Source organism: Neophocaena asiaeorientalis, unplaced genomic scaffold (genome assembly GCF_003031525.2).
Source record: "Neophocaena asiaeorientalis asiaeorientalis breed wild unplaced genomic scaffold, Neophocaena_asiaeorientalis_V1.1 scaffold43, whole genome shotgun sequence".
Lineage (NCBI taxonomy): Eukaryota > Metazoa > Chordata > Mammalia > Artiodactyla > Phocoenidae > Neophocaena > Neophocaena asiaeorientalis.
In genome coordinates this window covers 144,824-152,891 of record NW_020173674.1, presented here as the reverse complement: position 1 = coordinate 152,891, position 8,068 = coordinate 144,824, and positions in this window count along the sequence as shown.

The window sequence follows — 8,068 nt, the reverse complement described above, 5'->3', positions numbered from 1 at the left end:
TCCAAGCTCCTGGGGGCCTCGGCGGGACGGAGCAGCATCCACGCTGCGGTGCTACCCACCGTGAAACGGGCCCGGCCACCGCGCCGCGCGAGCCAATCCGGGCCCGGCCAGCCTGAGGGGAGCCAATCCACGGCGCGGGGGGCGAGGCCGGCGTGTTAGGGTGTGCCCGCCGCTGGTCTCTACGCAACGCGCGCGCATCCACCTGGGCGCGCCGGCCCGCGCACCGCGGGGACGCGGGGTCCTGGGGTTGCGGAGGACCCGGGATGCGGTGTATGCGGAGGTGTGAAGGACCGGGGACAGGGGTCAAGGGGCAGAGAATGCACGAGACAAGGAGTGGTGCATAGGACCGGGGGACATAGGGACCCGGGGTCACGGGGTGTAGTGATGGAGGCCGCGGGAGGAGCAGGCTATGGGTCGGGGGACAGTGGGGACACGGAGAAGAAGGGTGTAGGGACGCGTGATGGGGAGACACTAGGAGCTTGGGGAACGTGAGGGGAAGGATGCGGGCAGCCTGGGCTTGCAGTTGGAGTAAGCCTCCTGCTAAGAATGCGGCCAGAAGGAATGGGGCTCAGACAACATGGGAAGAAGAAAAAGGAAGTTTTGGGGAGAGACATAGTAGGGTAGGTGATGGTTGTGGGTCAGGGGGGCTGGGGGCGCGTGGGTGCACAGGCTCCATGCAGGCAAGACTGAGGAGGGTCTCAAAAGCACCTGGCTTCACCCTGAGGGGCACGCGCAGCCACCAGAGGACTTAGCGTGGAGGGCCAGGGTCTGAGCTGGCTGCCAGGCGGACAGCGGCAGCAGAAGGGCGAGCTGGCGGCCTCCACTGAGGGCAGGGTGAAGATGAAGAGGAGGTGCCCCGGCTGTCTGGAAGGGGGCGGGGGGAACCTAGCCCTCCCGTTTCTGACCTGAGCCTGGGGTCCGAGGTGTGGCTCTTGCCGAGCTGGAGGTGGGAGGGGAGTGTGGGCCGATGCTGAACTTTGCCCACTTGGCTCCCATTCCTGCCTGGGCCACCGCCACCTCTGCCTGCCCTGTCATCTCCTCCAGCCCTCCCTCTGCCCAGCTGCCCGGCTGACTCCTCTCTCTGTCCCTTCCTCCATCCGTTAAAGTTTTCTGTTATTGTGTAACGAGCCACCCAGCATCAGGGTTGTAAAGCAACTGTTAGTTAAGCTCCTGGAGTCTGTGGTTCGGGACTTTCGATGGGGCCCCGCAGGACAGCTCTCCTCTGCCCCAGGATGTCTTGGGCCTCAGGTGGGAAGACGTGACCAGCTGGGGGCGGTGACTCCGGTGGCCGGGCTGGACTCATCTGGAGACTTCTGTACCCTCGTGTCAGGGCCTTGGCAGGGATGGTTGAGCTTGGCCAGGATGACTAACCAGAGCACCAGGGTACGGCCACTCCAGGGCAGTGGCCTCTGGGCTCCAGCAAACAGGGCAAAGCACCTGGAGAGTCATGGCATGCCAATTCTGCCACACGCTGTCATAGGCCACCCAGCCTTGAGAGGAGGGGACGTGGACCCCACCTCATCTTGGCAAGATCATCCAGGAAGTTGCAGTCTTAACACTGCCACACTACCCTTTTTTCCCTTTTATTTTGATCTCGGGGCATAGAATCAAGTTGGCCACTTTCCGCCGTTCTGTCGATCTGTCATCTGTCCTGTGAGCAACACCTACATCTCTTCAAACCTTCCCCCACCCCATTCTTGTTCTTTCCCCTCCTCCAACCCCCTTTCCATGTCCATGTTATCTGCACCTTCATTAAGATATACATCACATCGTGTGTATTTTAAACATATATCAATAGTTTTGTGCTGTAAATCTCATTGTGTCTCTCCAGACCTCATATATAAAAATGCATATCTCCATGTTGCCGTGTGTGCACTGCTTTCCCTCTGCCCCCTGGTCCTCCACCATGTGCCCATTCAGCCAATAGATACCTGGGGTCCTTGTGAGCCAGAGACTTAAGGGGCACAGTATCTAACAAGGCAGATACGGTCCCTTCTTTCATGGAGTTTCTATTTTCCTAGGCAAAGGCACATGTGAGCAAGCAATAGTTTCCAGTGGTGATAAGTGCTGTGAAGACAATAAAGCATGATGATGGCCTAGAGAGATGAGGGGGAGGGTTTCTTCATCCTCTTTTTTTTTTTCAAATGTTGGGTTTCTAAATTTTATTTAATTAATTAATTTATTTTGGCTGCGTTGGGTCTTCGTTGCTGCGCGGGCTTTTCTCTAGTTGCAGCGAGCGGGGGGGCTACTCTTCATTGCGGTGCGCGGGCTTCTCATTGCAGTGGCTTCTCTTGTTGTGGAGCACAGTCTCTAGGCACGTGGGCTTCAGTAGTTGTGACACGCGGGCTCAGGAGTTGTGGCTCGCGGGCTCTAGAGCGCAGGCTCAGTAGTTGTGGCACATGGGCTTAGTTGCTCCGTGGCATGTGGGATCTTCCCGGACAGGGATCGAACCCGTGTCCCCTGCATTGATTCTTAGCCACTGCACCACCAGGGAGGTCCAGGGGGAGGGTTTCTTCTTCTAGAGTGATCACTAGAGGTTCACTGTTTTGGGAAGTGACATCTGATCTGAAACATAAACGAAATCTTTAGAAAGCAAGCATCAGAAAATGGGTGCCAGGGACTTCCCCGGCGGTGCAGTGGTTAAGGCTCTGCGCTTCCAATGCAGGGGATGCGGGTTTGATCCCTGGTCAGGGAACTAAGATCCCACATGCCGCAGCAGCACGGCCAAAATAGGTAAATAAATAAATATGTAGATTGTCTTTAAAAATGCGGAAAAAAAAGAAAGCTACTTGAACGTTAAAAATAAAGGAAAGTGTGTGCCAGGAGGAAAGTGTTGGGGACACTATTGCCTGGGAGGCTCCAGAAGGTCTCTTTCGGCCTGGAGGCCAGCAGGTGGATGAAGGGCAGGGGGCAGAGAGTGAGTGAGAGGCAGGTTGCCTCTGCTGGACGCGGCTGCTCCGTCAGCGACCACGTGTGGCCACGACAGCCTTTTCAGAGAGTAGCAGCCACCACCCACTGCTGTGTCTCCAACTTCACACAAGTTCCTCTTTTGCCCAACTCTGACCCAAACCATACAGGGAAGGGGATCTTGGGAAACGTATTCCCAGCTTAACAACAGAATCCCTAGCAGAGAGGCTCCTTGGCAACTCGGCACACACACACACTTCTACTATTTTTTTTGGCTGCTTTGGGTCTTTGTTGCTGTGCAGGGGCTTTCTCTTGTTGTGGCGAGCAGGGGCTACTCTTCTTTGCGGTGAGCAGGCTTCTCATTGCGGTGGCTTCTCTTGTTGTGGAGCATGGGCTCTAGGCACGCGGGCTTCTGTAGTTGCAGCATGTGGGCTCACTAGTTGTGGCACGTGGGCCCTAGAGCATGTGGGCTTCAGTAGTTGCGGCATGTGGGCTCAGTAGTTGTGGCACGCAGGCTTAGTTGTTCTGCGGCATGTGGGATATTCCTGGACCAGGGATCAAACCCATGTCCCCTGCATTGACAGGCGGATTCTTAGCCACTGCACCACCAGGGAAGCCCCACACCTTCTACTTTAAACCACTCTTAACCACTGCGCCACCAGGGAAGCCCACACCTTCTACTTTAAACCACTCTTAACCACTGCTCCACCAGGGAAGCCCACACCTTCTACTTTAAACCGCTCTTAACCTCCAAGTAAAAACAAAGGCGAAATCATGCTTCTGCTTGATATGATGCAAGTGTCCTGGCTACAAAGAGGCTAATCTCTCCAGAAGAGGCTGATGGACGTTTCACATCACTTTATCCGTCTTTGGGTGGTGCGGACTCTAACTGAACAATATGTCCTCTTTAAGAATGTTGAACACTTGAACAATCTCAGAGAGAGTGTGTGAGCATTCATGACAAACACTGGGGTGTGAGGTCAGCTATCATTAACATACGTTAGACAGAAGGGGTGGGAGAGGAACAGGGAGGAAGGAGGGCGGGTGGAACTAGTACAGGTGTACCTCGCGTGAAGGTAAGGATGAGGTTCTCGTTACTACGGCAGCCACGTGGCAGTGGCCGGCGCCTGTGTCCCCTGCGCACTCCACATCCCCGTGTCCCCAGCCACCACCTCAGCTGCTCATGGCTCTTTGTCTGATGGAGTGACCCCAAGGGTATATGCCTGTTTTGGGTGGTTCTAGTTTTCTGTTGGTGTTTACTCCAGGACCAAGGGGCACTCAGAGACACCCTGGAGTGTCTCCTGCCTTCCAGACGTCGCCTGCTTACCCAGCTCTGTCGTGAGAGCTCAGCTCCCCTCTATGAGCGTCATCCCCGCCGGCGCAGTGAGCTTCTGTCGATTCCCTGGTGTGAAGAGCCCCCAGTGGCCAGGTGTCTGTCAGCTGCAGTCTGACATATGCCCCCTGGTGGATGTGCTCTAGGGCTTGCCTGGGACTGAGGGGATTCTAGGATGTGGGACTCTCAGTTTTAAACCTAGGAAAGTCCTGGCAAACCAGGATAGCTAGTCACCGTAATGCACCCCTCCCTTGGAATCTGAGACCACTGGACAAGCAGAGCCCAGAGTTGCAGGGATGGGAAGCAAACATTTCACTGGTGGACCTTTTGGGTTAGCAGAACACTGCTATTCCTATCTCTTGAGAGCTGGTCCCGTGGACCTTGGCTGTGCGAGACCCCGTAGGTTGCTGACTGAGAGCATTAACCCATCTCCATAGTCACGTCTCACAAAGGCCATTCCACCCTCTGTCCACCGTTCTACCAGGCTGGCTGCTTCGGGGAGATGGGAACATGCAGGACCGGTGGACTCCATGAGCATGGGCCCACTGATGCAGTTTACTTGCCGTGAGGTGAGTGGCTGGTCGGGAGTCATGCCGCGTGGAGGATGGCATGGGGGATGCAGCTTTCTGTGAGCCCACGGGGAGAGGTTCTGGCAGAGCACTGCAGGCAGGGAAGGTACATCCATACCCCGAGGAAGTGTCTATTCTCGGACGAACGAGGCGCCGCCCCCAAGCCACTGCCCCTGGGAGGGAAGAGGGGCTAGTGCTGGTCTCTGCTTCTGGCAGTTGGGCTCTCCGCAGTGACAGCAGCCGGATAAGCCCTGGTGGGCGGATGTCCAAGTTGTGACGCCGCGCAGAGCCTCCCTTCCCCCGCCTCGGCCACTTGGCTCATAAACCGACTGGCCAAGGGCGAGAGGTGCCGGGGCAAGAGGCTGACGTGCCCTCAGAATGGGCCACCTTGTCCTCCTGATGCTGAGGCCCTCCACGGCTGAGGCAGCTCTCATGCAACACAAATTCTTTATACTTTGTTCACGCCCAGAGAAGTCCATGTGCATACTTTTCCCCAGATGTCCTTGTCACCAGTTTTCCAATCACATCCCTTCCTAGTGTCCAAGCATCCAGCCAGCTGGAGAGCTAGTCACTGCCCGTCCCCAGGGTAGGTCTCCGCCTCTTACCTCGTCCTGCAAGGCGGCATGAACAGCCAGGGCACTGCTTGTTCCTCTCTGAGGGCTCACCCTCATCTCTGTCCTGCAACCCCCTGACCGTCCACGTCTGGGCAAGGCCCGCAACCCCCTCTGTAACCAGGCCTGAGTTCCTTTCTTCTCAGGCACCTGGTCATCGGGAAGCCCCGCGAAGCCTTGCTGCAGGTTGAGAGGGCTGAGGCGATGCGACGGCTACCTGGTCACGCTCGTTCATGACTCTCATGTGACTTCCTTGGGCCTCCGGGACCTGCTTGAGAGCAATCACATACACGCCACTTCCACTGACAGGGCACCGCTGTGCGCCTGGCCGTTCAGCTCGGGGGTCACACACCCGCCCACGACGGCAGCTCCGGTGGTATAATAACCGCGGCTCATGGCCGAGCGCTTGGTACCCAGGCGGTTATCTTCAGAACGTGGCAGAGCTCTGTGACACCGAGGGGCCACACTCAGGCACCTCGGGCTCTGCTGGGTGGTGCGGCCCCTATGGCAGGGTGACCTGCTGCCGGGCTGCCTCTTCTCTGAGCCTCTCAGCTCCAGGGTCAGAGTGGTACAGCCACACGGGGTGAAAGTCGCCTCCCAGGAGCAAGACACGTCAGGCATCAGGCCTCTTTCTTCCTGGTCGAAGGGACGGGATGCAGCCACTTGCCTGTGGCTTGGGAAGGGATGTCTAGATGTGTACTGGGCTGCTGGACCCCTAGGCATTTCAGAGATGGCCTGGACTTTTTGTGGAGTTTACCTTGCACTCTGGTGTACGTTTGTCCTGCTGAGGGTAGTTGCTACGTCTGCTTATCGAGTTCGAACACCATGGCCTCACCCATGGAAGGACCAGTGTGGCAGCTGTGGGAGGGACCAGTGGGCCAGGTCCCCAGCGACCTGGTGTGACATGGGGTTGCTCTGTCTCTGAGGGAAGGCTGTGGAGGGGTGTTGCTGCCTCTTGAAAGCCGGCTCTTCCGACAGTCTCTACTAGCCGGGATGGAGAGACCCATCGCTCAACGGCTGGGCTCCCGGCTGGGAACCAGTGGGGCTTTGCTTCAGCAACGAAATCACGTCAGGAACAGCGGCTGTGCTTATGTTGTTGTAGCTAAAAAATCATCACCAAATCCAAGCTCACCTAGATTTTCTCTTATGTTATCTTCTAGAAGATTTATAGTTTTGGTCTATGATAAATTTTTAGTTAATTCTTGCGAAAAGTATAAGATCTGTGTCTAGAGTCATTTTTTTGCCTATAGATGTCCACTTGTTCCAGGAAGTTTGTTGAGAAGACTATCTTTCTCCATCGTATTGCCTTTGCTCATTTATCAAAGATCTGTTGACTATATTTGATTGGATCTATTTCTGGACTCTATTCTGTTTCATTGATCTATTTATCTCGTCTTTTGCCAAAACCAGGCTGTCTTAATTACTGCAGCTTTGTAATAAGTCACATAGTATCCGTCCTCCAACTTTGTCATTCCTTTCAGTATGATGTTGGCTAGTCTGGATTTTTGCTTTTTCCTATAATCTTTAGAATCAGTTTGTCAATATCAACAAAATAACTTGCTGGGATTTTGACTGGGATTGCATTGCATCTATAGGTCAAGTTGGGAAGAAATGACATCTTAACAATACTGAGTTCCTATCAGTGAACATGGAATATCTCTCCCCTTATTTAGATCTTTGATTTCATTCATCAAAGTTTTGTAGTTTTCCTTATGTGGATCCTGTACATATTTTTTTCTTTTAGATTTATACCTAAGTATTTAATTTTCTAGGGTGCTAATGTAAATGGTACTGTGCTTTGAATGTCAAATTTCCATTGTTCAATGTAAAATAGATAGCTAGTGGGAAGCAGTCGCATAGCACAGGGAGATCAGCTCGGTGTTTTGTGACCAACTAGAGGGGTGGGATAGGGAGGGTGGGAGGGAGGGAGACGCAAGAGGGAAGAGATATGGGAACATATGTATATGTATAACTGATTCACTTTGTTATAAAGCAGAAACTAACACACCGTTGTAAAGCAATTATACTCCAATAAAAATGTTAAAAAAATTTCCATTGTTCATTGCTAGTATATAGGAAAGTGATGTACTTTTGTACATTAATCACCCTGTAATAATTGCTTATGCATTCCAGGTGTTTTTTTATTTTGTTAATTCTTTGGTTTTCCTGCCGGGGACCAGCCCTGACACTCTTGTCATCTGTGAACAAAGATAGTTTTATTTCTTCTTTCCCTATCTGTGTATATTTTATTTCTTGTCTTATTTCATTGGCCTGGATTTCTAGTATGATGTTGAATGGGAGTAAATGGGAGAGGACATCCTCGCCTTGTGCCTGATCTTCAGGGGAAAACATCTGGTTTCTCACAATTAAGTATGATGTTAGTGGTGCATTTTTTGGTAAATGATCTTGATCAAGTTGAGGAAATTCCCCTCCATTACCATTTTGTTGAGAATTTTATTTTTTTTAATTAATTTATTTATTTTTAAATTTTATTATTTATTTATAGCTGCGTTGGGTCTTCGTTGCTGCGCATGGGCTTTCTCTGGTTGTGGTGAGCAGGGGCTTCTCTTGTTGCAGAGCACGGGCTCTAGGCACATGGGCTTCAGAAGTTGTGGCACGCGGGCTCTAGAGTGCAGGCTCAGTAGTTG